This window comes from Anas acuta, chromosome 5 (genome assembly GCF_963932015.1).
Source record: "Anas acuta chromosome 5, bAnaAcu1.1, whole genome shotgun sequence".
NCBI classification, from domain to species: domain Eukaryota; kingdom Metazoa; phylum Chordata; class Aves; order Anseriformes; family Anatidae; genus Anas; species Anas acuta.
In genome coordinates, this window is record NC_088983.1 from 58,800,323 (window position 1) to 58,827,739 (window position 27,417).

A 27,417-nucleotide genomic window follows, 5' to 3' on the forward strand; every position below is an offset into this window, starting at 1 on the left:
TGGGCACATTGCTGGAAGTCCAGAGAGAAGTCACGGTGGGTGTTCCCTAGTTAGGGAATACAGTTTGGCCAATAAATGTGGAAATTAATGAGGATAGGTTGCAGAAGAAGTGGTCTGAAAATGAGGAGTGAAGCAGACTTGGATTAACTGAGGACTTTCTCCTTGTTAGCACAGCCTGGTCCCCAGGAAAAGGTTTGCAAGAAGGAGAAGAAACTTCAGAAATGGAAGGGGCTATCGAGTACTGAAACAGGGATGGGGAAAGGCTCCAGTTTTTAACACAATGTAAATGGAGGTGTTTTCTCTAAGCAAACATCATGCAGTGTTAGCACATTAAAAATACATGTCCCTGAAACGCAGGTACATCTTACACACAGGAATGGTTGAGATGAGGGGAGGCTGTGAGGGCAGAGATGAATGTGCCTAGCAGGAGAGCCAAGTCATGTTCCCCACTGAAAGCTCCTCGGGTGCACATGAGTGGAGTGCTCAAGCGGCAGCCCTCGTCTGCTACCTGGCATTAATGGTTAGTCTAGCGAGATCTCTTCTTTTAAGATAAGTACTTCTGGAAAATCAGCTAGAAATGAAGTCTGATAGAAGCCCTAAAGAAACGGGCTTTGTATTTTCAGTCTTTTTTTTTTTAATACAAACCCTTTAGGAAATTGTGACACATCTCCAAAAGGATAGATACTTCAGAAGTGCACTGCTAGAAATAAATTCTTTTATTGTGTTTTGTATTACTTTTCAAGTTCTTTTAGCTTATTTTATGAAAAGCTATTTCTCTTTCACTGTGAGAGCGTTTCTGTGGGAAATACGTATCTGATATCAACAGATTCCACATAGGGTTGTTTAAGGGATGTGTGCAGTTTCTGAGGGCACAAATTCCATTGTAAGGAAAACTAAAGTTCTTTTTTAATGAATCACACAGTGTAAGAACAAAGAGGCCCTTGATAACTTTGCAACAAAGAAAAGGAAAGAGAGTCTTATTTCTAAGCCTGTAGCAGCAACTTTGTAAGTCCAGATTTCTAGATATGCAGAAGGAAGAAGAATACCTGGATGGCAAATTGTCTTTAAAATAAATGCAAAATGGATGTCTGTTTTCCTAGCTAGGCTTGCAAAGGGAATTTTCCTTATGGTTCAACCTTTAAGAGAGGCCATTTATAGCTGCTGTCCTGCTGCATCCTTCTGCTCTGTGGGCTCCTGGAAATAGTGGAACATCTCTCTCAAAATTACCATAAATTACTTTGTTGGAAGCTGTATTTCAGCACAGCTGGCCAGACCTTATTCCACTTGTATGTGCATAGGGACTATTGCACAAAATACTGACTGTGGGTTACGGATAAGTAATTGCTGATCAAGAATTTGCTTAAATTGCTGATCACAACATTAACATTAATTTACTGCATTACCATGCTTTCCTGGGAAGGGATTGGAAAGTACCAGAGGGAGAATCTTTGCTTCCTTGCTTTCGCTGTGTACCGTGGAAGTCCCAGGCACTTGACATGAACTGGAAATCTGTCTCTGGAGTTAAGGCAAGAGAGTAAGGACACTTGGGTCATAATGTCCCTGTTGTGTTGACCTCCCCCATAGCATGATGCTGCTTTTCCCTCTCTGACTAGAAATGCAGATCAACAGACGTTCATTACATATGTGGATTTTAAGACTAGGCTTTAAAGCACGGATGGTCAATAAATTTATGACTGTTGACAGAACTGCAGTTTGCAAAGGCTGAGTGAAATACTAATCGAATAATGCTCAGAATCTCTGCTGGTGGCCTGTAACTAGCAAAAGGAGTTTTTTGCTTTTATACTGTTCTGCACAGCTGGTACATCCATCTTCTGTTTCATCTTCAGATGCATTCAGTATGGGATGGCACAGAGGTTTCATCTGATGCACCCACTTGTTCTGCGGGCGTCCGAGAGCCCTTTTAGGTAGTATGTGTGGGGAATATTTACTGCTGTTGTTTTCCAATGTCCAAACTATTCCCAAAACACCGTTACGACCCTGAGTAAGTCTTTTAAACCCAAACACGTAAAAATGATCCGATAGTCACGACTCTTTTGATGTTTAGATAGCTTTTCCAGTGTGTAATAAATAGCTGTGCGTTCTAGGTAGGTAGCTGGTTGGATCCCAGTGGCAGAGAATAACGAGGGGAACAAGCAGTCCCTCTCGCTTTATGGGTATAGCATTACAGAAATACGTCCTCACGTAGCAGGGGCAGGATCTGGGTCAGAGAACCACTGAGCCCGGCGTTTTTCAGTGTCTTGTAGTGGTGATCGGTTTAAGCACTGTATGCCAGGGATGTTTTGAAGCGAATGAGGATCTCTTTATTAGCAGCAATAAGATAATGTCAGACTTTTTACTTATTTACTGTAAATACATCAAATTGTCTAAGTTTTGTGTAACTGCAAAATAACTCCTGTTCTAGAGTTACCTTTTTCTAGGGGTAAAAAAAAAAAAGGCTGGAAAGTAGTAGGGAAAAAAAAACACATTTAAGTTGAAATGTCTAGTAAAATCAGCTTTACAAAGCTACCTAAGATTGTTTAAATTATTAACACTGATTGATTTTACAAACCATTGTTTTTCACCATATGAGATTTTGTTTTCCTTTTACATTTCATTTACCTCTGAAGTTAAAGTAGATATGCCTCTGGGTATAGACAGTTTCTTTTAGATCATTTCTTTTCAAGACCACAATGTAGTTTTTGGTTTCAATATTGCAGAAAAATATTGAGTTAAAATAAATCTCATTTGAAAATGCCCTATAGTAGTATTTATTATAAATGGTGTTGTTAAAAAGATAGAAATAGCTTGTAATATCTTGTCAAATCTATTGTATATAAAATTTTCCTTTGAATTATTTGATAATATAATTTCTAAATGATCCTAAACGTGTGGTACCAAGCAACAAGAGCTGAGAAACTCCAAACTGAGGATGTCATTATTCAATGTTACGTTCACTTAAAGATGAATCAAAGTGAGCATTATTTCTTTGACCTTCATAATTCTGTGTTCAACTGCTAATATATTATTTTAATATGACTCTTGTCAGTGTCTACGAATGTCTCATGGTACAGCATTCTAGTAACTACTGCCTTAACACTTATGCAAAAATTAGTAAATAGATACTGCAGTCACGAGTTGTCCTACTTCCTAATTATTCATCTGAACTTCCTTTGTCATTTGTATGCTAAAATACCGGAACCTGCTTGTTAGAAAATTTTTTAAGGTGGCTATGAAAATGGATTTGGTAATTGAAAAATGACAGAAATAAACACAATCGCTAATGGTGCTCGAATATCCAATTAATACAATGCTTAGAACCTATAGCTGTTAGAAAGATCAAAACAACCAAGCTGGTTAGTTTAGTAGTTATAATTAGTTATTCTGCAGGGAAACGTATTTTAAACATGTTGCTTCCCATACGAAAAGGCAGTTGTAATTAGGTCTTTCCAGAAAAGAAAAAAAGAAATCCCAGTAGTTATTCCTGTGTTTTCCATTCTGGAGATACCCAGACCATAGCAAAAGTCATGGATGTGTTTGAAAGCATGGAAGGAAGGCTGAAGCAGAACAGGCAGTGGGAGCTGCCTGTTCTGAAGGTATGTGGATGGGAAACAGACCTGTCTGCTTCATCTCTTCCTTCAGGCAGGGGCTGGATGAGAAGAAGCTGCCCAAGATAAAGAAGAAACATTCTAGCTTTTGCAAAACAGCAGAAAAGCACGGTGGAAATAGCCTTGAAATACAGAAATTGCAATTCAAAATTGGAGCTTACTGTTCTGCTTTGTTTTAAAGTGCTCCAGAGCATCTGGAGATGAACAGCGGCAGTGTTTTCTCATATGCCACTGTTGGGCTGTTACAGCCTTTGTGGTCCATTTTTGCTGTGGTTAGCCTTTGTCACAACCAATTTCTTACTTCTGTGCTTGGGAATGCTGCACTTAGAGCTGACTTCAAGTCTTCAGTTACAACCATACAGGTGTCTGTCTCTTTGTTGCTTCATACACACTGCTGTCAGTTTCTATTGATTGTTGCTAGCTGAGATTTAAGCAGCTACCTTGTTTTGAGTATTATTAACGTGAGAAGCCATTTGTCTTTTTTGCTGCAATTAGGATCAAGTCAGCCCTTTGAATCCTGCAGCACAACTATGGAGGAAGCCTGATGTTGCTCCGTTTTGATGTGACAGAGAAGTGTATGTTATTCGAAAGCCAACTGTTCAGATGTGTTAAATTTTCAAGAGCAGAGCCAAGACCCATGCTTTTCACAATGCAGCTCCCTTGGCTTCTTGCCTGGCCAGAGCTGGAATCTGTAGTCATTTCACAGTACGTCAAGCTACTAAATCAGAATTTAATGTAGGAATTTACAAGGCTCAAAAGCAGAGAAAGGGACAGCGTCAGCTACTGCCTCCTGTCTGAAAAACGCTGCATGTAGATGTGCAGTGAAAGAGGAGTGTATCTGAAGGAAACTAAATTCCTGAATCCCTGGCCTGTGCTGTACGTTCTGCCTTCCACTCTAACACAACCTTTATACATGCCGTTGTTCCAGCTGAATGTCAATAATTCATGTCAAAATGCAGAATACAGCCATTGTCATCTAAGGTCCTGCTTTCCTTCAAGCATGGCCCACTTCTTCCTGCTGAGCACTGAGCTCTAATTATCATCCCGAGGGGAATTATGTCCTTGGCGCTGTGGGCCACAGACGCCTTTTGTGTGCTTTCCTCAGCTGTGACCTCTGGGGCCTCACGTGGCTGGTAGTGGGTCCAGCTCCACTGCTGGGGGCTGAAATTGTGCCTGAGAGCTGGCAGTGACCTGAAGCCCTGGAGGCCCGACGTCCTCCCCAAAATGCAGCCATGATAGGACACAGAGGCCACTCCTGCGACTTTTGGGAATCACCTTGGATTTAAGGGAGATGTGCACCTTTATTAGCCAGCTCATTTTCACGACGGGACTGCTGGTCTCTTGTTGCAGTGGGAGGTCAGCTTTCCATTTTCAGCACGATTTATCCCCTCTGCAGGGAACGTCTCTGATTCATGGTGGAGGACTCTGGTAAGCATGGAGAGTAACCCCATCTAATCTCCTTGCCGTTTTGTTTCCATTCAGCAGCACAATCCAGCTCTCTCCTAGCCCAAGTTTATCTTTCCCTGGAGCGCTCTCAGGTGCCAAGGAAGCTCCAGAATAATTGACTCCAGCTCAGCTCAGCGAGGTTTATTAGCTGTGCTGGAACACACGACGTTACGCACCTGCCGGATTTTCCGTTCCAGCTTTCCATGTGTGATGTATGACAGTAATGTCAGGGTAGTGCATCACTGGCTTTAAGACATCCTACGTTTTCTTTTCATGTCCAGCTATTTCTTTCAGAAGAAATAGCTCTGCACAGCTCAGTAGACCAACTGGCTTCTTACTGGGAGGTCCGGAGCCTCTGTCCCAGCCCAGAGTAGATGTACCCAAGGTGGTGGAATTGCTTCTCTTCCCAGCCAGACAGAGCCAGAAGGCTTAATCCTGTGATTTATTTAATGCACTTGGATGAAACTTTACAACAAAAGCTTGAAAATCAATTTTGGAAGATCTATTTCCGCACACTCTAAACAAAGCGTTTTCTTCTAGCTCAGTGCAGGCTTGCAAGCCAACCTGGTTACCTTCTGTCTGGGTTTGAGGCTGTAACCAGGGCTTTGTGTGATCGCTGGCTTTTAAACCAGTATTTCATGTTCTGATGTTTAACTCATTCTCCAGCTTGAGTTTACTGTGCTTTTTTTCCCCTAGTCCTCTTTGTTCTGTTTCCATAAATTATTTCTAGATTATACTCTCGCACTGTAAGAGGTGTCCTCAATTTTATGTATTAATTTATAAGATACCTCCCCCTGAGTGTGTTTCCTGCAGAATCAGACCTCTTTTTAACACAAGAGAGACTAAAAACTTCAAATGAAGCTCTGATGAAAAGAGAGCTATAAAATAAGGGTATGTTAAAGAAAAGAGGGAAAAAAAAAAGAAAAAAGAGAGGACTTATTTCCCTTGTCTTCTGCTATCAAAATGTTCAATGCCTGATTTCCAAAACACAGAGAGTTTGCAACCTCTAGTACTTTATAAGAACCGCAGGCCCCAAAAGATCAATAATAAACAAACATTTATAGTCAGTGCTGACAGTTTCATTTTTAGAAGGAACTCTTTTGAGTGTAGAGAATGAATCTCTGCTGTTTAATTTAGCATTTATTGTGTGACTGCCTGTCTCTCTTTAGTTCGGTGATATGAAAAACAGGGAGGTTTGCTGCTGTTTTGGTCTTTTCCTCTGCTTCTTGATGCTTTTAATATAACAAAACGTGGAAGGTGGGCACTGGGCTCTACTAGAGGTATGCTGGTTGTCAGCCAGGTTTACTCTCATTAGCCTAAGCTCAAGTGACCTAGGGTGAAGTAGATCTCATACCCTCACACTTTTTGTGTTCTAAAATAGTGGAAACACTAATAGGCCTTAAGGGTGAACCTTTCTTTGTGGAGGTTTACTGGAGAGGTGTTTTTTTTCTTGCGGTACTCACAGTAGCTGCTATTATATTGGTATTTATTGCACTGAAGTGCTCATCGTTTTAGGGCATGGAACTTCCACTAATGTACTTGGTATTTATTTTACAGACTAGTGCCAATGTTGCAGTTTAATTGCACTGTGGTGATAAAAGTCCAACATATAACGGTGAACAGGCTTCTTTAAGAGGCAGCATAGTCTACTGAACGAAGCACGGGTCTGCAGATCTGGTCTGCTTCAGGCTTTGCTAGTGATATATGAGACAAATTACCTTTTCCATTTGCTAGTTTAGCTGCTCAGATGGGTAATTCTTGCAGCCTGCGTGTTTGTGCAGTGCCTAGCACAACTTCACTTTGGTACCAGAGCAGGACCATAGCATTTATTATTGCTAACTCTGTTCAAGAATGTAATGTATGAGAATCAAATACTATTTTTCATCTTCTGTTGAAAGATGCTGTTTTATTTATTCTCAGGTAGGCAAACATCTCAATGTTGTGATAATGTTGTGTTATTAAAAATACCAGGGTACAGAATTACCATCACCCACTTAATGACTCTAGGTTTATTTAAAAATAGATGAAATCTTAAAAAATGGGTATTTATTGAAGCACAAATTTGGTACAGTGGACAATTGCAATAGTGATGATGTAGCTCTAGACATACAAGTGCTAGGACTTTATCAAACTCTAGAATTTCTATGGGTTATTTCTGTTTAATAGAGATATTTAATTATTAAACTTTGAAACAGGTCTTTGTTGAACTAAAAAATGAAACAACAGTTGTATTCAATGCCAAAATTAGTTACTTAAACCAATGATGAGTACGTTTCCATGACTTCAGCTATTCAAAATCATTGTGAGTAAAGTGCTTTTCGTTTTAAAGACCCAAGAGATTTCTTTCTGGGCATGTACAGCACTCTCAGGTAGTGCTGCATTTGAATCTGGAGATGGGAACCCATACTACTGCATACCCTAAAGGATATATGGGAAATGTTGCCCTCTGTGTGTAAATGACCCAGGGGATTAGTGGTAATCTATGCAGACTTCCATGACTTTTCAAGACTTTCAAGAGTCTAGCCTCTTCACTCATACTATGGAGAAAAATGCTTTAGAAATGCTTAAAATAGAGGCGAGAGCTGAAAATTATTTTCTTTCCAGTTGTCTATATGAAATGAATTGTGAGTCAGCCTTACTGTCATGCGATCATAGGCAGTCAGGCCACAATAATCAGTAATTACTGCACCTGCTCTAGCAAGTGCTGCCTAGAAAACAAAAAGATTGTAGGATTTATACCTTCTTATTGTTAATTTTTGAATCACACTGATGAACCTGTACCAAAAGTGGGATGAAAAGCCTTGTTCTGCCATTTGCTTTGCTGGAGACAGGATTCGAACCTTAGATATAAAAATAGTATAAATACTATTTATAGAAAGATTATTTTTGTTCGGCTTGTGCCATCGACTCTTATTTCTGTTGCTCCATTTGTAATTCATATTTTTCATACTAAAAACTAAGCATAGAACATAATAAAAGACATTTCAGAAGGCAACAGCAGAGAACAATAAAACAATTAACAAACAGTGGCAGAAGCAACACAGAAAGGGGAATAATCATACCAGGTGCCTTGGAACAGATGAGGGAAGTCTCTCATCATTTCATGGTGATATTTATAGATTTTGCCTCTGACTTGGTACACATGGTACTGCTTTTTTTTTTTTTTTTTTTTTTTTTTTTTTTTTTCCTCCAGTTCATCTGAAAAACCTTTTTTCCAGGAGGGAACAAACTTGAAGTAAGACACGACTTTGTACTTGACCCTTTCACTATAGAGGATTAAGAGGTCTGGTGTACTGCTAGTATTCTCCCAGGGAAATGAGCCTTGGTCACGTATATCTGTTTCTGGAATGAGCTTTTGAATCTGCTGGACAAAAATGATGATGAAATTTTAGAAATGACAGAGGCCAGGACGATGCCTTAAAAACCTTCTGTTGTCCTAGTCAAATTCACAGTGATGTCTGCTTTCCAGTTGCAATTAATTTGTGATAGAGGGAGTGTAAAAGTGGCTTGAACAGTGTGGCAAATCCAGAAATGCCTTGCACTGAAACCTGGGTTTGTTAGCATAACAGAAAACTGGTTCTGTTTCCATTCTGATTACCCAGTTACTGAATTTGGTGGTCGTGATGATCAAAAAGGAGGAAGAGGTGTAGGTGGTGCAAACCTTTTCCCTTCCTGTAAATTCTTCTTCTCCTTTTCTGCCTTGCTTTATTGGAGACAAGGTCCATATAGGTCTCCACATTTTGTATTACTGCCTACTTTTTTCTTCCTTTTTTTTCTTTTTAGTTTCTTTTCTTATTCTGCCATTTGTTGAGACCATACTAGTGTGTAGCTTGCCTGGTTGTGGATCCAGGTTTTCTAGGTTTTCCACAGGTTGTGGATCCAGGATTCCTAAATGCCATTAGGAGCCTACGTGAAAAAGGCAGTTCTTATCTCAGAAACTTTGTCTCGGTGGTTCCCACTTGTGTGGCAGTGATTAAGCTGTTCCATGCTCTCTGCCATTAGTTATTTTTTCTGTTGTGTTGGAGCTTGCTCATCTGCACCAGAATCACTTCATACTTTCAAAGTAATTTATTCAGACCCCAGCACGTTATTAATTACTCTCGTAACCTGCGTTACGGTAGTGCCAAGAGCTACCAGTTGAAGGCCAGAAGGCTGTTGTGCTCAGTGCTGTTACAGCAGATCAAGAAAGCAGGCACAGGCTAGAAGAGGGTGAAAAATCGGTATGGTTGAATGGCGAACACACAGAGCCAAGAGCCAGGAATTCTTGGTTTCTGATTATTCGCTGGTTCACTGGGTGGTTTGTGCACACAGGGCTACTGCTGAGCTAGGCACACGCTTACAGATGTCTGCGTGTGTCTGTTTTCATTGAGGTGAAATGGGATTAGTTCTCTGCCATGTTTGGATGGGGAAGAAGGGCAAGCAGCGCATTATTGGTATAAAATGCTTTGCTGTGAGCTGTTGGAAGGCTGGAAGAGGCGCGGGGTGGTTTTATGGAGGGGTGCAGCTTGCTTCACCATGCTAGCAGCCAGGCCACCTCGGCCCAAAGGTGATTTACCCATGACGACAAAGTGAAAAGCACCAAAGCTCTCAGCTCCAGTCCTTTGCTCTTACCATTAGCCACGCTAAAAGAAATGAAAAGCTTGATTTAAACCAACAAAAGCAAAGGAACCGCACAATTATATATAGCACGCCTGATCCTCCCTCCCTGCCTTGCGCTCACGCTTTGTGGATCGGTGGAAAATGTGTTTGAGAGGGAGGAGGGGAAGGCGGGTGTTGTGAGGGCTGCTATCTGCACACAATGGGGAGAATTAGAAACACGGTTGCTGCCTTAGCTCTGCTCGTTTAAGCCAAAGCCACAGGGATATTATTTCCGACACTGTGCACAGTGGATTATAACTTCAGCTCCCATTACCTCTAATGGGATCTTTGCTTGCAGCCTGCCACTACTACAGCGACGAAAATCTGTCCCTTAATGCTATTTTACTATTGCAGGTTTTGTGTTTAATTATATTATCTAATAATTTGTTGCAGCATCTACATAATGCCGTTAGGAGTGCACTTGAAATGCTTATGAATTTTTATAAACACAAGCTGTGTGCCACGCGTAGCCTCTTCCTGCTTCTGCGAGCTATTTGGCCTTAGCCCGGTGTCACCACGTCTCCCTTGCTGGCTGAGCAGCATCTTTTACAGCATGGCCATTTTGCAGAGCCCCGGGATGCTAATGCTGGGATGCCCAAACTTCTCACTTTTTCATGGATGGCCTGTAAGAAAACCTGCAGGTGTTGCAGCTGGCTCCCGCTGGAGTTAAACGGGGAGGCCCCCCAGAACACCCGTAGGTAGAGCGTTTTGTTGTGAAATGTATTTTAACTGTCATGAAATTATTGATCTGATAAAACTGATATAAGGCTGCACACATCAGTTCAAACTTCTACTTGACTTGGTTTATCTTTTGCTGCTTTTTCCTTAAATATACAAAGACATTGAACTGATCTGCAAGAGGATGATGTTGGGAGACATCTAAATAAAATTACTGGGTCTGACTCGTTCACCAAGCGCTGCCCTTGTGCAGGTTGTGGTTGGCTCTGCAGCCCTGCCCAGCTCATTTCGCAGAATGGTAAGGAATGAGAAAGGTGGCTGCTGTTCTCTTTTCCTCCTGAAACTTTATTTTTCTTTCTTCTGTCTCTTCTTGCATACACATACGTAGATTTGTGTATCGAGAGAGATGTGTGTGTTTGGAGAAAAAGGAAGATTTATTATGCTCATTTTAATTTGCTTTGGAGGCACTGCTTACTGGGGACACAGTATGTACTGAACAGAGCGTACTAATTAAGTACCAGAAGGCAGACCAACCCATTTACTTGAGACTTTGCCACAGATGCATTAATTGTTCACACATGACTTTGTGCTTTTTCTTCATTTTTGAACCATTTACACCATGTAGACTGCCTGCCAAGCAAGTTGATCGGCACTACCCTCCCACCTTGTCACAGACAGGAAGCATGCCTACTTCTTCTGGGCAAGGAATTAGTTTTTCAGCACACTTTTTTCACTTTTTTTTGGCAAAGCCTGTGGAGCTGGGTTAATGGCTTGCACTGGGTGTGAGTGGTGCGATGGGTATGCTGTGTGTTCAAGCTGCTTCATGCTGGGGGGTCACTGAGAAGTTTTCTCCATGCTGCTATTAAGGAAAACTGCTCCAACTTGGGCACTGATTAAAGGAATTGTGTAATTTTGCTCAGGGAAGAGGTTAGTTGTGGGATCTTTCCTTCAGAGCTGTGTCCTGTGAGACAGCGTGTGCTGGGCTCATTTTCTGCTTTGGGCCTCGAGACTGCTAGAAGGGACTGTGTTAAACTGAAATACATGCAAGGGATGCTGGCATTTCTTGATAGCTATATGGAGAGTCATGTTGCGACCATTTGCTTAAACTGGAAGCTCTGCACATAATTTTATCCTTCGCCGCCCACTGGTGACACCAGCTAACACCTCCTGAAGACGGGTGTGTGATAAGCAGACCTGTTTTATTAAGCCCGGGCTAAACATATGGAGGTGTATGCTAACGTGGGCATAGCACGGCCCCGTGTACGTGATGTGGAGTAAACCACGTTGCCAGCTTTTTCTGATCAGAGTTGCTTGTTTAACTCTTTCAGATCTCCTTTTTCATTCACGTTTTAAAGATCTATTGAAATAGGACAGGGAAAAAAGGACTCCCACAAGCAATGGTTGTGACAAGCAGAAAGGGGCAAATTTCTCATGAAAGAATCTGTTTTTGTATAATTTCTATCCCAGTTCACCAGGAAGGGCAGCTTTGGAGAGGATGGCTCTGTCAGATGTCACTTACTCCATCCTTATTCCTCTCTTGGTTTAACTAGAAGCATTTCTAATTAACAATGAAGCACTAACTCAACAGGGTTTTACCTAAAGTGAACTGGGACATTGACCATTTGAGAGTGTTCTCAAAATAAATGAAAGGCCTAACGCTAGCTAGTGCCAAGTAATTAATTCATTCCTTCCAGGGAAAGAAACAAAACAGCAAACTACCATACCGTGTAAGAGTGCTAGGATTTGTCCCTGAGTTATAAATGTTGATGCAAAATTTTTCATATATCTGCCTTCAGAAAGGAACCTAATTGTATTATTATAATTGAGGATGATATGGTAACAGCAGATTTTTTGTGCGAGTCCAGAAAAAAACCCACTGCTTTACTTGCTTTACATTTATTATTTGGAACATCATAATACAATTGTATTTTTCTGTGGATTTATATATTTTTATATGACAAAAAACATCGTATGTCCACATTTGAACATTTATTTAAAAAAAAAAAAATCTGTGCAATATTGTGCTAACACATACTGACAGCTGATTTCAACCACAGGAAAAAAATTCCCACTAAGCTTCTAATAATTAAAGTGCATTTACACTCTTTCCATATATTATTTAAAGTTAATATACTGCTCTTGTAAAGACAGATGTGTGCGCTACAGCAATACCTGTTTATCTCTGATTTGCTTTGAAAGTTATTTTTCTCCTCCTTTTCAGAAACCTACGTTTCTATGTATCACTCACATATCTAGCTTTGAAGATTTGTTTTAAAATAGCTATAAGTGACATTAATAAATCTCTGTCTTCCGGGAGTTGATACTTTTCTTAGTAGCACTCCTTTTCAATAGCTTCTCTTCTTTGGATGTTAACCTTAAATTGCAAATTAAAGATTAAAGATAGTTCAGGAATTGGCAGGAATTCTGAATCTTAATTTATTGAGCTTGACATGATTTGACTTGATCACCAGCCCTGATATTTTGGAGTTCTCAGGAAGATGTAAATTATTAAAACCAAAATATAAGGAAATGCTAGCCAGTCGAGCTCAGAAGGGTAAGCTAACTTATGAATATCACAGCCTAAACAAAGGATTTTTAATTCCTTTACAGATGACTGAAGAACAGATTTCTTGTCTTACCTAATTGCTTTGGCTGCAGTAATCAAAATGTCTAAGATGAACTACTGAGGTCATCCATTAAAACGATGATTTGTGATTCAGCTCCAGAATTACTGAAGCTTTGGGGAACTAAAAGGCAAGATCCTTATTCTTACTAAGTGAATCCATCCATTTCTAAAACCACCATGTCCTAGAATAAAAACAGTTGTATTTAATCACTAGAGAAAACAGTTGCATTTAAGCACCGGAGAAAGACAGTATTAATAATTTAAACAACTGCTTCTTAAAAGTGGGGGGAAATTTTTTGAAGTAAGCACTGTGGCAGCAGAATACAGTTTCTGGACTGCAGGAATGTGGTTCACAGCTCTTGGTGTTCCTCTTCACTGAAAAAAAACACATTTGAACATCTGCAAGAAAGTTGGGTATTTCGTGAAAATAAGCAGAATGCAAACAGCATGACTGCGAAAAATAAAACAACAGGTAAGGCTAGATATTTCTTGACAATTAAGGGATTGGAGGGTATAGTAAATAATTTAGTAGCTCTTTTCCAGCTCGACTCTCCCTGACACTGTAGTTCCGCTGTGACTAATTTAATTTGTTAGAACAAAACAACAAATGCATGAATTCAACTGACTTTCATTTTTTGTCTTTGAAATAGTTTTTTCTTTCTCTGTGTTTTGTCCAATTGAGACTTTCAAAGGAAGAAAAAGAAACACGGCGCTAGAAATGACCAATTTCATTGTAAGGAACCTGGAGAAATAGCTCACACAATATCAATCTAAAGAAGCACTTCATGATTCGGTCCATTATCTGTGAGCTTAATAGAGCTATGTCCTTTGTCATAAGACATTCTAGTTTGATAACAATGCATGGTAATTACTAATTAATCAAGGAATATTTTATACAAGACCATTTCAAAGAATGTTTGGTCATTCAGCCAGATTAAAGAAATACTCTGCTGAAGACCTATTTTTCTATGGCTAATGGTTTTGATTTTCCTCTGTCCATAGCGAACAAAACAGGAACTTGGGGAATCTCCACAGTTGTGGTGGAATTAATACTTGCAAATTTCCTTTGCATAGATTTTCTTTAAATTGTGTAGTCAGCGGGTATTCACCGTCTACTTTCTTGGTCTTTGAATTGTGCTCTCTAGATCCCATGTGACAATCTGACACAGAATTAAAACAGAACGGCGTAGCTTTCAGTGTATAGGTGGGAGACGTACGTTATGTCTCCTATGGAATTTCAGTCCCCGGCGTAGTTCTAATTGTGCAGATAACTGGTGTAGATGTGATTGACACCAACAGTGATTGCACTAGGCTGGTGTGGGTTGTCTGCATTTCTTGTATCCTGCAGAAGGGGTGGAAGCGATGCCTGTGTGACCAGATTTGCTGACTGTCTGTGCTGGTTCTGACCATCCGTATCCTACGGGCATTTGGTCCACTGAGTGGGGAAAAATGAAGCAGGAGATAGCTCTGCCTCCCGGAGGTGCCGCTCCTGCTGTGGTGAGGAGCAGCCGGGCCAGACGTGCCCCCAGGTCCTTGCTGGCTGTTTATCAGAAGTTGTTTCACAAGTTGTGAGCAAAACAAATGATTCAAGAGGCGTTTTCAGTGCGTGATGCAGAGCAATGTTGCTGAACTTCTAGAAATTGAGTTACTGGTTCTGGTTCTGAGAGGAATCATTGACATGTTTTTTTCTAGCACTGAAAAGGTGATTTAAAAATACACTGCCTGAGAAGAAAACATCATTAACTATGAATAAAACCAGGGTATTCAAGATAGCCACGTGTCCTTTTTGTGTACTAATGCCATCTTTGAATAGTGGCTGCTATAAACACTGTTAAAGAAATCATTTCCAGCAGTGTTTATTCACATTGTGTGACGAGGTTTAGCTGTTTTCTTTGCCCTTCCCCTAGATTTGCTGTGTGTGTACTTGTTCTTGGCACAAAATGAAAATTTAGGGCTACATGTTTTTTCCTTATTCATCCCAATTCAAATTTTGGACAACGTTAAATTGAAAAGGTTTTGCTGCTTTAACAGGCAGATTTCAGCTAGAGTCTGAAAATCAACTTGAGTTTAATGTAGTGAATAACATCACAAATAATAGAGATTTGGCAGGTCAAATTCTGCCCTGATTTACAAGCCTGCTCAATCCAATTACCATCAGATTTAATGTGATGGCAGCTATAGATGGGCAGGTAGGTTTTGGTCCTGTAATTGCAACTCGGTTAACAAATTCTGTTTGTGCAGTAGAGAGCCCCACTGCCATTTCCCAGATCTGGCTGTGACTCTGTAGAGCTGAATACAGTAAAAAATGTGAAAAATGTTATTTTCATTATCTGGATTCTACTAGGATCCTCATGCTAGGACTGGGTGAAGAGGAGGTTGCAGTGGGCAGAGCATGCTGCCTCTTGTTGGTCAGAGGACCTTGACTGTCCCTGAGGAATTTTAAGCACTTGCCTTCAATTTCTGGTCCTGGGTCTTTAACTGCCGGCCAGTCTTCCTGCGAAAGACAGAGTGGTGTAAAACCTTCGCAAATAGAAACCATCATCATAAACAGCACGAGATTCTTTTCACCAAACTGGACACTTTTGGTGTTCAGTGTTCTTAGAAAAAAACTGAGCTGTGGAGTTCATGCTCCATGTGGCTCATCAGTTACAGCTGCACTGGATCCCTGTGTGTATTTTATCTGGTAAGTAGCCTCAAAACGTTTTGAGCCTCCACACTATGAAGTGTGCCTGTGGCATCTGCTGCTGAGCCCACCAGGGTTCCACCAAGAGGGAAACTGCTCAGAGCTGCCTGCATTAGGCACCGCTGGCTCAAAGATAAGATATGGTGGAAGATAAACTGCACCAAAATGACCCTTTCTGCACAGTAAGTTCCTAATATAGACCACCAGTAGAGTCCTTCCTTCTATCTTTTAAATTAGTTTTGTGTCTAGGTGTCAGATTTTATGTCTCTGGTAGAAGTGAGAATGGTTTCTGAGTAACAGATGCACCGTAAGCTTTCAGATTAGAGCCATATTTTGTAAAAGAACTAAATATGTCATTTGGCTTTATTAGCTGTCAGTTCGTGAAGAGAAAATATTATCCAGCACCACAGCAGACCACGAAGTTTGCTGAAGCTACAGGAAAAAGTTCAAATGTGAAATTAAAAGGTTGAATTGCTCCGTGTGCCAGTGATGAAGCTGTAAGGGGTGGGTAGGCAGGAGCAGCAGACTGTCTGCATTTTGCCATTGTGCTCTGCTGAAGTGCTGGCTCTATTTTAACCTCTGTGCAATTTGGAAGGGAATCGGGGCTGCTCCAGTTTATGCCTGGCTGCAGCACTGCTGCAGATGCCATTCTGGTAGCAGTGGTGACTTGTGCCGTATAGATTTCTCTTTCTAATATAGCGCAGATCACAGGAGGATTCATGTGCTGCTCTCTGTACTTCAGAGTAGATTCATTATGCAAAAAGTGAAGATCAAGAAAGGCTGCAGAACTCCTCAGCCTCTACAAGCCCTCCTACAGGATATTATCGCATGGGAGAATTGTCAGGGCTTTATCAAACTCTTTGAACGCCCTGGGCGCCAGAGCTGGAGCAGACCAGAGGGACGGATTAATGTTGTTAGCAGAGCTAGCCTCTGCTGGTTTATTATCCCTGCGTCACACATCAGCTTCTGGGCTCAGAAGCATCAACCCAGTGCTGCTGAACTCTCCGTCTGTTGTGCTAGGATCTAGTTCTCAGCTAAAACAATATGATTGGGGATTTTTAAAAGTTACCTGTTTCTGTCATAGAAGAATGAGAAACCTAAAGTCCCTTACTAATAAATAAGAAAACGATCACACGGGAGACTGAAATAGAAATGCATAAGCTAGAAAATGATACTTGGGAAGGAAAAGTGATGGGTTGGTATTTTTTTCCTCATCAAGCTGGAAATTACACAAAAATTTCCAGCCTACCAAACCAAAAATCCCAACAAGTTCAGAAACCTAAAAACCTGAAAAGCTGCAATTATTCAGGAAAGCCATCTCCAGCTTTCAGCTGAAATCTAATAATTCTTGTCACTTCTCTGTGGAAGATGGTTTTTCAAAATAAAAGAAAGCAGGCAAACAGAAAACAGCAAAAGAAGCTTTAGGCTTCATCTTCAGCTGTCTTTTATCACCAGGTTGTGTTAGGACAGTTGACAGGGAACAAAGGAAGATTGGGGGATGTAATTCTGTCTTGGACAATCAGGGTGCTGCACTGACCCATCCGTTCATGTGTCCTCCTCCTGGGAGCCACAACTGGTGGCCATGTCCCCAGTCTTCCACTCAGGTTCCTCAGACCCTGCTTCCCCAGACCTAAATGATAGCTGAGAGGACTTGCAGTTTAATTCTTCAGAGGGTAAATGTGAGAAAGAAAGAGATTTACAAGCAGATTGTGTCAATTTATGAACGCTCTTGCCCTTTCTTTAAAAGATAAGACGGGATGAATTCAAATCAAGTTGCAAAACACAATGAATGCTCCTCTCTAGCTGATCTCTTGGGAGGAGCCCACTGCATTAGGATGACCGGGTTTCCTCTTGCCTCATTAAGATTCTTCATTTCCCTCATCACGCTGGCACATTCTGTAGCTAAGGTCAGGTTCGTTGAGCGGGTCACAATCATTTTCTGCTACAGTGCTATTTTCTTCTCCATCATGGAAACTTCCAGCATGGCAAAAGCAGGCTGAAAATAGACCCTCGCTGCCCTGCAAAAGTATGTTCACATTCTTCCGTCCCTGTTCAAAACAGCTAGTGCTTTATCTCGTCTCTGTCAGTTCTTCTGTTGTCCTCTCTGCCTTGGTAGCTTGCTGTTGATAATCTGCCTCTGCCCTGATTGCATTTCTTGGTCTCTCTGCTTACTACCCGCCTCCTCTTCCAGAAGATAAAAAGCTCGTGTCTTCCAGTCCCAGTCATCTCCCCAGGGGATGATCTGAAGACTAAACGTTTTCATCCTTGCAGTGATTTTCGTAGGAACTTTTTTATTCCAATATATTGATAGAAGTAAGATGCCTATAAAATTCCAGATGAAAAAATTTCTTGCCTCAATAGGCAAGCATTTCAAATATAAAACAAGGACACGCAGTTTAATGTGGTTAGGTTGTTCTTTACCCATGCTTCCAAAATTATAAGGGGATGATAATTAATTCTGCAGAATCCGATCCTTCATGGTTTGTTTTCCTGCCCCCCGTGCACTTTCAGTAACATGGCAAAGAACTACTAAAAGGAAATAAAATAAAATTCATTGGAATACTGACCTGCAGGGGACCTTACATCTAAGTCGATACGTTTCATGGTTTCTTCGCAGGTGATTTTTAGTGTTTCTGAGTTTACTTAAATGAAAACCTGCAAAAGGCAATAGCAACAAACTTATACCACAATTCTTAGCACAGAAGGCTAGAGCCCTATGCTATTACTCTGATTCTGCATTTCTGCATACCCAAGTAACACTTCCTGCTTTTGGAAGTAGATTGATCTTTAATCACTAGCAGTGCAAAGAAATACATTAGAAGAATCTAGACTAAAAATCTTCCAGTTCTGCAGTCCTGTGAGCTTAGACTCTGCAGTAAAAGTAGACAAATAAATAAAATCATCAGACGTCGGTTCCAGTGGAGTTTGCCATGCCAGCACTGGTGATGGCCTCAGAGTAACCACAGCGTAGGCTGCGCTGCGGCATCCCTTCCCGTACTGCTTAACCCAGGGCTCTTGCTCTGACCTTCAGGGGTCATCCTTGTTGCTAAAACAAGGAACTATTTGTCGATGGCCGTGCCTGTTCAGAATCTGTTGAAGACTAAGGCTGTTAACCTGTGAACAGCTTAAAAGTTCCTGTGGATGCTAAGTTACTGAGGAAGCCAAAATCCCCAGTCTCAAAACAGGGTCAGGTCCTGTTTCAAGTTAAAGACTGTCTGAGTGTGAACACTTGTGTGGACCCAGATCCGAGATTGTACTAAGGAGCTGGTCAGGAGGTGTGTTTCATGTGTCCACTCCTCATCCAAATTAAAAATGCAGGTGCACCCTCTGAGCCCTGTTTGTATTGTGATAATCCTTCCGAGAAGCTGTAGCCTGTGGAAAATCAGTAGTGCACGATGTGAAGATATCTCACTAATCGTTATCCAGATTACAGAACAGAGAAACTGCTGCTGCAGTGTGTTTTGTTCAGTTGTGCCTAGGCTGAAGATAGCCTTATCTCCAGAAAGGATATTTTTCAACTTCCGTTGAAAGTGTTGAAACAAAGGTTTCTGAGTTAGCCAGGACACTTTTGGATAAGATTCTTACCGGTGATATAGAAAAAGAACCTGGAACTGTTCATTGAGCTTATGCAGCTAGGCTGGCCAGACTCTTTACCTTGCTGTGTCTAGTGATCTTGGGACTCTGACTGGGGACTTGTTTTCCTTCAGTTTATACAAGCATCACTTGGGACAGTATTTTATCCTGGTCATGGTAACTTGGGTGCAAAGTGACTTCCCACTGGGTTGCTCCCCTCACCAATGCCACTGCAGGTGCCCCCAGGTGATCAAGTTGGCTCACAGCTGTACTCAGTGTCAGTAGTAATTATAAGGGTTAACGTGATGAGTTTCACTTGTGATATTGGTAAGTATCTATTGTTGCTGCCCTTGGCAGTAAATTTCCCTTGTATAAATTCCTTGGTGTAGAGCTTTGTGGTACCAGTCACAACCATGGTAGGGAAGGGAGCAGCTGCATGAGGAACAGTCGGAGAGGAAGGCAGAGGAAGGTGGGTAAATTCTCTTCACATGTGGAATAAAGTATGTAGTGACCGTTCACTGGAAGGGTATAAAGAATCTGCATAGCTGGGATTTTCACCCTCTGATGTTTCAAGATTGTGGAAAATACGGTTTGTTTCACCAATGCTCATCACTGAGTAGTGGCACCAGCTGGGTAATACCAAAGTTCATATAAAAATGTATTTTCTGTTGTCTCAGTTTAGGCATTGATGGCAAACGCATTCTCTGCTGCACAGTAATCCTGAATATGCTTTTCCTGTTTCATTTGCCATTTTAAAAGTAATAAGCAGGAGGTGGTGGGTGAAATGTCTCTTTCCCTCCTGCTTTTATGAACAGAGCAGGAAGGTGAGATGAATTGAAGTCAGATGTGAGAAGTCTTTTCAACCTCAATTTGCCACCCAAGAATGATATCATTTGAACACAATAAATAATGTACGTGAATGTGCAATGGTGAGGGAGAGAATCAGCAATTTAAATGAGTTAATTCACACGAGGTGAGACATACAAAATTAAAAAGGCTGTTCTGCTGTTGTAGTTCGACAGAAATGTGTACAATCCCTCAGATGTATGAGGTTCTAGGAATTAACATTACCCCTGGAAAGGGGATTTAAAAATTATTCCATTGAACTCATCTTGTCATATTACCATTTAGTGCAAAATACTGTAGAACTTACTGTATGTGGTATGGTTTATTTTTAGCTTTACATGACCTCTGTGTGTTATGTGCCTGTCTGTCTCAATTCCTATCTCCTTTTGGGCTCCTTCCTTTCCCTCCTTCTCTTCAGCTCCCTGGTGCTCTCCAGCATGACTTTTCAGCCTTTTTGTCATCCCCTTCATCTTTGTACCAAGTATCCAGGTTTCTCTCAAGCTGATGAAATTGATTTATAGCGGGAAAGATAAGAGAAATGGACAAGAAATATTTTCAAATGACACTTGAAGATAAGAAAGGAACCTCCCCCTTCCTAAGATAATGGGGTTTTGGCAGTGCTGGCAAACTGCAATGTGTATTTAGCTCTTGCTAGGGACATTCTGCAGAAAGGACATGCATGGGAAGCTTTCTGTTGGCACCATGAACTCTTTTAATGTAAAGATAAGAAAAGTGAAGTCAGTCTGCAAAATTTAGTCTTTCATCCATCTGAGTACATGCAATTTCTACGAAAATGGCATTCTCTCTAGAATGGAAATAAGGCAGACGTTGGGTTTACGTACAGATCTTGAATTAAGCTGTCATTAGCAGAGAGATCTGCTTTTAACGCACGTGCATGCACCCAGGAATTGCAGCTAACCGTAGTCTCTTCAGCACCTTTAAAATACCATCCCCAAACAGAGATATTATTGGAAAGATTATAAATAGAAACTCTGTGAGAAAAGCAGAGGAAAGAACTTGATGTCCTCTCATTTTCTTTCCCACTCTTATTTTTTTTAAATTTTGTGATTAAGTTCTGTTAAGCTGTCACCGAGCAGTGACCGATTACTTGCAATTTAGCATGTTCAAGCTCCCCTCTCAGCCATCCTGGTGCATATAAATTGCTATCAATAGCTTCTTTTAATTTTCAAGCTAAGCAAGCGGTGGATACAAAAGGACCTTGCACATGCTTCAATTCAAGTGCCAATTATGCCTCTCTTGGGTGACGTTGAGCAGAGGTAGGGGAATTGCAACTGGGTCCCTCCGTTCACCGGCAGCTGGGCTTGTGTGCTCATCTCTCTTTTTGGCAGCTGGAGGAGCTGTAATGGCAGGGCTGGCCCCAGCAGGCAGAGACCCAATGCTGCAGGTTTCTCTTGGCAGGATGGAGTTCATTTATCTTTATGTTTCAGCTCTTGTTTCTGGGAGCTAGCGTACTTTCCCAAGAGTGGGAATAGTAAAGAGATGTTTTCAGTCCCAGTTTGGCTGTAATTTCAGCTTTCTATAAAACAAGGTTTTCCAAGGTCTCACACGATGTGTCCCATTCTTCCCACATCCCCTTTTATTTTTTTATTTTTAAGAACAGCCCAGATGTTTTCAAAGGCATAACCTTCTGCCTATGCATCTGCAGCCCAAGCATTGTAATAATGAGACAATGCAATACAGCCAGGGTCATAATGGGTTCCTAAAACCATTTCACTCAGAACCAAATGAAAGAGAAGAAAATATTACCCTCCCATGCTGTCTACCCTGCAAAAAAGAAAAAGATGCTTTCTGCTTTGTATCTGCATAGTTGCATGGCAGTCAAGGCTGGAGGCTTCAGAGCTCAGCTCTGCTGGACATGAGCACAGAAAATAGATGTTAGTCCCCTGAAAGGTTTGTTGGGAAATGTAATTCAAGCTATATGTGTTAGACTTTTTCCCCTAAGTAGAATTTATTTCTGCTTGCGTATAATTTTAAAAACTGATTTGCAACCAAGTGCTCAACTTAAAGTTATGCTTTTTTCTCCTTTTTTTTTTTTTTTTTTTTTTTTTTTTAAGAGAATCTCGAGTTATATGGCTTTAGATGTATTTATCCAGATGTATTTATTTGATTTGTTCATTACGCTGGGAAGTTTTTTTCCTATAATTTTAATTACTTGGCATTCATCCAACTATATGCATGTGAACTTAAATGCATTTTAATCATAAAAATGATTTAATAAAGTAGAAATAGTTACCGAAAAAAAACAACCTTTTTTTCACTTAAACTACATTTAGTCAACAAAGTATATTAACGGAAGCTAGTGAATGAAATGTTTACGATCAGTGTTACTGTCTGCTTAATATTTAAAGATGAAAACTACTTTAACAGGCAAATTCCCACTTAAGCTTGGAAAAGCAAGACGAAGGTGCTTTAACATTAAATTTTATTTTTAGATGTGTAATTGTCTTAACATCTGAACCAAACCCAGAAGTTTTCAAAAATGTGTATGTCTTGCTTTGTATTCATATTTGTTGCTTCCCAGTGAATTTCTGACTCTTAATGAATACCAGCACCTGCTGGCTCAACCGAACACAAAATCAAGGAAAGATTTTGTAAAACATCAGTACCATGTTACTTTTTAGTTTATTTAAAACTTAGAAAGAATTAAGTTGAATTTCCAATGAACTGTATTAAGAAACACTATAATAAAACGGACATAGAAATGTAGGGCGTTAACAACCTGATTGAGGTTGAAAATGACAAGGCAGAATAAGCAGACATTTCTTCAGCTGGAGATTTATGCTATGTTTTGTGAAGTCATTTTACCAAACCCCTTGCTACAGCACAGTATGGGTTCCCTATCTGCAATTCAGTGCAAAAGAGATCTCCGCAGTTATTAGTAGAGTTAACAGTACATATTTTAACTCTTATATTTATGTAGGTTATTTGTTTACATAGGTGATACATTTTAGAAGTGTAGTTCTAGTGAAAAAAATTAATTTTCAAGAATGGAAAACGTATTTTGATGATCCCATGGCCAACCATAGAATTTTCTCCAAATCATTAGCATGTGTCTTTTTTCACCATACTAATGTTAAATGTGGGTAAAAAATAAATCTTGCAAACTGAAACTGTACTATTTCACTGTTGTATTTGCTGATCATGGCCAAGAATAGTTTTGTTTTTAAAAGCACTATGTATATTTAATTTTTTTTGCCTCTTTGGTACTTCATTTTGCTGAAATACCTAGTGGATGAAGTAGCTCAGTCTTTGTGGTAGCACTTTTGGAGTCTTGGTCCTGAGGTTCCTGACTTGATTCTGCTAGTGAAAAGTAGACTATGTAATCCACTTATTTTACATGTGGAACCTCGAAAATAAATAAATAAAATCAGTTAAGAGTTTTAGTATATTACTTAGTGATTTGGGGTAAAGACTTTTCTGCATGCTCTGCTCTAGCCACTTGCATGTAGAAAAGCATACAGACTTCATGTCAAATAATTTTGTTTGGCTTAAAATTGTCAAGCTGCTACAGAGTCCGTGAATGGGAAGTGCTTTGTAAGTATAAAATGTGTTGGTGGATTTTAGTGAGTCCTTGTGCTCAGGGGAGTCCTACGAGAGACACTTCTGTCATGTGTGCTGTAGAATGAACACCATACTCCTCCAAAGTGGTAGTAGCTAAAGAACAAGAGACATATCAAGGACACCCATTGCTGTCAATTTAACTATGCAACAATGAATGCAGCCTGTTCTATGCCTTAATTTCTGAGATGTGGCAGGTTGAAGTTCACTGTATTGGTCAATTTTTAGTCGTGGCAAAAGATATATGGGGGAAATGTAAATTGTGATATTATTGCTATTGTAAAGCCCTGTGCAAGGGGAACAGATCTCTTAGCTATAGTATTTCATAAACCATATAGTCTAAACTGCTTCAAAAACTGTGTTCACTATATTTACGCTTAAAAACACAGCGGATGTGTTGTAATGAAAACAAATTCTACGGCACAGATGATTACAAGTCACATTTGTGATTGTTTCCTTTGTTCTGTGTGTAAGTGATGGTTTCCGAACCTAAAAAGATGTCAACAGTAAAAACAAACTGTTCTTCTGTTCCCAATTGCAGGTGCAGTGAGGAATAATGAAGCTCAAAAAGAAGTACTGAATTACGAACTTGCCTTGCCCTTCCTTTCCCTATCCACACCAGCTGGCTGCCACCTGATGTGACCTTCCTTCTTGTCCTGTGCTGATGTCCAGCTTCACCGTGGAGCAGCATTGTCGACAAGAAAAGGTCAGTCCTTTCCTTTCCAAGGCTGTGTCATTTCTGCCTTGCTCGGTGTTACTGTGTCTGGGCTCACAACTGTGCCTCTGGAAGCCCAGCCAGGATGTGCGCTCCTGCACAGTGTGACTCTCTGCTGTGCAGGTGCACAACTTCACAGAAAACTAATGAAAGATGAGAGAATTTCAGTATTTCCAGAAGGCTGGCTGAGTCCTCAGAGTTTTTACTCATATAACTGTACTTCATTTCAATTATTTCTCAGTCATTAGCATGCAAACCTTAGCATTTTTGGGGTAACATTTGATTTCTAATGAAGGAAGCAAAGGAAGTGCCTGCTACAATAAAATTCTTTCAGTGGGGCCTAGAAATATTACTGTGAAATTTTATTTGCTCAGACGCAGGATTTTTTTCTAGCACTTTCCTATGATTATGATGCTAATGAAAATGGAAGCTGTTACATCTATCTGTCAAAAAATATTACTCTCTTTGGAAAGACAGCATTGAGAATTGTGCTCGTCTGTCATAACCTTAGGAGAAACATTCAGCTGTCTGGCAGCAAGCAGGCAGCTTGACACCCTCACCTTTGTTAGGGACCGAGTCTGGGGCAAGAGCTATAACTGGAAAATGTGAAATTGGTTTTCATCTAGGTTTCATTTTTGCAGCTGTACAAAGACCCAAAAGTAGGTGCCAGCGTCCTTATTTATCCTATTCATTTAGGTTGTTAACTTCCATGTTTTCCTAAAAGATTTTCAGACTGCCTATCAGTGTTGACGAATTCAGAACAGTAATGCTGGATGTTTAAAGTCACATTCTGAATATTACCATTGTCGCAGGCAAGAGCTGTGTTATATTGCTACAATTTGCCTTTTGTTGTGAAACTTCTCATCCTCCTATACCAAGGGAGGGTTCTGCCTCTGCATCCAGTCCCTTCACGTCTCCTGCCTTACCTTTGACTGCTCTGTTGCCAAGGCAACTCTGCCATGCAGCGTCAGTCCCGCTTCCTTCCATTGCTTTATTGCTATTCCTATAACTAAGCACATCAAATAAATTAAACTTGTCAATCACACCTAAAAAAAAGATATTGAAGATGTTCTATGTCCATTTGCGATATCACAGCAAATTCAGCCAAAGCAGCAGTTCTAAACTAATCCCTGCTCTCATTTCTTAGTCCTCATTACTTAGAGCAGATGAACTGAGCCTGGTGAGAAATGTTTGGTGACTGGAAATAATACCTTCTTCTGGGTATTAAAAATGATACTGCTGTTACTCTCTTCACTAGCAAAAAAAATCCTTTTTTTTTTTTTGTATTTATTCCTAATCGCAGAAGTAAATATGTTCAGCAATTTTTCAGTCTTTTGTGCTGAAGCTGTCATGTAAAAAAAGAGTTACTTTCCTTAGGTGTCTGGGCCCTAATTTTGAAGACCAGATCTGAAACAAGAAAGTTTTGCTCTATCTATTTTCCTGTAGAGATTAATTTTATTTTGTAAGGTGTCTGTCAAATTCTGTAAACATTATTCCAGTCTAAAAGTCCATAGAAAAGAAAACGAACAATTATCCTTTCAGGGAGCTGTCTAGCAAATAGCAGGTCAGTGAATGTGGCTGACATATAACAGTTAAATATTGAGACATTTTGCATACACCAACCAGGAAATGCCAAAAATAACAAATGTGTTATTTTTCCAAGACACTGTTGCAGATAATTACTTGAAGCCATTTTATATATATGAAATTGCTCAGTGAAGCATTTATTTGACTTTTTGTTATACTTTATAAAGTAAGGAAAATGAAAACAGATTTTACAAACATCACTCTTTTTCTAAAATGAATACAGTTTTAGAAAAATGTGAGCTACTCCAAATTATATTGACTACTATAAGCTTCATAGCTGGAGGCTTTTGGTATATTGTTTGTAATTTCCAATCTGAGGCTCTGCTGAACAAGATGTAATTTACTATAAGTCCATGTAACTCATGGGAGGTGATACAAGGAATTCCAATATTCCCATCAACCCTAAATTGCTTTGAAACAATATTATTTGTTTCCATTTTCTTCTGGAGAAAAATAAAACCCTTAAGCAGATTTTTCCCTCATGCAAGCAAAGTCTACTGGTTTCCAAAGTAAGCTTAATGTGTTTCTGGTATGATTTCAAAATAAAAACAAATATAAGTGATTTTAGGATTCAATAAGCGTCAAAACCCGTGTTCTTATAGAATAGTGTTGCTTTTGCTTGAAGTGGTTTGGAAGCACTGCTGCTTCGTTTGCATTCCAGCGTTCAGGCAAAGAAACTGGGTGCTTACTTCCGATACAGTAAACTAACAAATGTATTTCAAGTTTCTTGAAAATAACACCTAAATTAAATTTTTGACCATGAGGACTTTGCAAGTGATCATTTTTAAATTCAGCCCCTAGTGGAATTCAGCCATCCCCTGCCTTTCAGATTACAAAACCTTTCCCCAGGTCTGAAATGCCTATTGGAAGGCTTTGGAGATGCTTGCACCGGTAATTATTTTGATTTCTATTTTGTTAGCAATTACTAAGATGCAGGTGGGCAGAATATATTTTCTGGACAGTTAAGCATACTGTCTGCTCCACTAGGGACAAATGCAGCTATCAGAATACATCCTGAGTAATCAGTTTATGTAAGAGAATGACTCTTTAACACAGGTAATTGAGATTTTCCTTTTATAGGCTGGGCAGAATAGTGAAGTCAGCTCTGACTGCTACTAAACCAGCAGGAGTGCAGCAGCTCTTACAGATGCTGAATTTCTCCCCTGCAGAGGACTTTTTATTCCTTTTTTTTTTCCTTTCTCCTTTCACTGGAGTTTTGTATGGGCTCAGTAAACCTTGAGCTAAGTGGAAGATGCCCGTTTGCGTCTCCCAATCCATCCAAGGCCAGGGACGTGGAGGCAGGGCAAAATGTGAGCTGATGCTCTAAACTGATACAAATCTAACGTTGCAGTAAAGATCGTTCCTCTGACACCATAAAGTACAACTTCAAGCACAGGTTTTGATACACTCATTTTGATTGCTCCTATTCTGAACAAGGCTG

General features: G+C 40.2%; 1 long non-coding RNA gene across 4 annotated transcripts in view; it reads left to right on the plus strand.

The window, feature by feature from the left end:
• LOC137857915 (uncharacterized) overlaps positions 1-27,417 on the plus strand; it is a 102,361-nt gene that overhangs the window by 14,338 nt on the left and 60,606 nt on the right. For 3 of the 4 annotated variants that reach the window (XR_011097371.1, XR_011097372.1, XR_011097369.1), the window contains exon 3: positions 24,216-24,380. This is a non-coding gene — a long non-coding RNA (uncharacterized lncRNA). Of the gene's footprint in view, positions 1-19,627; positions 19,719-24,215; positions 24,381-27,417 lie in introns of those variants that run through there. The other variant, XR_011097370.1, reaches the window with a different exon arrangement.